The sequence below is a fragment of the Geospiza fortis genome, unplaced genomic scaffold (genome assembly GCF_000277835.1).
Source record: "Geospiza fortis unplaced genomic scaffold, GeoFor_1.0 scaffold27, whole genome shotgun sequence".
In the NCBI taxonomy this organism is placed as follows: Eukaryota; Metazoa; Chordata; class Aves; order Passeriformes; family Thraupidae; genus Geospiza; species Geospiza fortis.
Window position 1 is genome coordinate 673,440 of NW_005054329.1, and position 1,530 is coordinate 674,969.

Below are 1,530 nucleotides of genomic sequence, written 5' to 3' on the forward strand. Positions count from 1 at the left end.
GTGCAATGGGGCCCCGGCGCAGGATGAAGGGTCCCGGGCTGGTGTGCTGCGGCCCGTGCCTTGAGCGTGTCCCCGCGGAGGAGCTGCGGGACAGAACAGGAGCCTTTGGCACAGCCCACGGCTCAGCGATCACTGCAAAATTTTTTTTTTTTTTTGATCTGCACAGAACCGCGGAAATGGGAAGAGAATAAAGCACAGGCACCAAGGGTAATTACGAGTTCATTCTGTTAAGAGGTTACCTGTAGGTCGCTGCCACCCCTCCTCAGGCTGTCCTCACGTGGGACACTGCCCCGTTCGCTCCAAATTCCTTCAGTCCTGGTCCGTTTTGCTCACACAGCTGCCCCCACAGAGGCCTCGTAGGGAAGGCTGCTGTGGGTGCGATGGACAGTCACAGCGGCACTTATACGATCCTTAATGTGCTGAATGTGCTCTGTCTGTGATGGACGATCTCGGTGGAGCCATGCCCAAACTCAGCCCTCATCCTCTAACCTTCCTGGTGGTCTGGCTCATGCTTCAGGCTTGGCTCCCCCAGACCCAGCTGGCATTGCCATCCCACACCGTCACTTAGGCCCTGGATGTCACTGGAACCCTTTCACCAACTGGCCAGGGTCAGGTGTGGCTGGTGCAGATGGAGATGGCTGCTGGTCAACAAATCTGTGCTCTCACTGTTCCCCCATGCAATTAGTGAATTCATTCACATTTCAATTACTTTACATCTTAATTACTCCACCATTGTCTGTCTTGAGCCAATGAGTTTTCAGGGTCATCCAGTTTTACTAAGCACGCTACCCCAAAGGCATTTTAAATTGCTATTATTGTGATTATTTCACCAATGCATTTGCAAACAGGACAGGGCTCCCTGGCACATGCCAGGACCTGCTGGGCCTCACCACATCAGCAGAAAGCTGCTGTTCTGGGTGATTGTTTGTACTGTTTTAGGAGGCTGAGTACAGTCACTCCAGAGCTCTGGAGTGACTCAGGCATCTCCCTGTGAGATGCCCTGTGCTGGCGCAGCTCCAGCTCCTGCCCTCGCTCTGCACTGCCAGTCACTGGTACCTGCTTCTCACAGGCTCTTGGTGGCACTTGTGCCACGCTGTCCACTGTCCCTCTCACAGGCAGCCCTTGAGACTGCCACGTTAGCCTTTCCTCAGGGATTAATTAACAAGTGTCCTTACTTCCACAGAAAATTGCGGAGGCTGCACCAGCAAGTCTGGAAAGGTGGCAGGGACACACGGCCAGGAACAGGAATCCTGGGAACAGCTGGGAACAGCTGCAGCTCCGGGAGGCCGGCGGTGGTGGCTGGGCACCCCTGCTCCCCCAGGCAGCCGTGCGGACACAGCCCCGGAGCCCCGGGTGACCCAGGGACGCGCTCACGGGCTGGGGCACGGGCAGCGCCCGGTCCCTGTCCCGGCAGCAGCGACCGTGTGTGGGGCTCATCCCCCTGTGCTTGTACACCGAGCGCTACCTGCACAGCGCTTTTATTGGAAATAAAAGTGGAAATAAAACTGGTGCGATCCCCGTGAGAAAAGC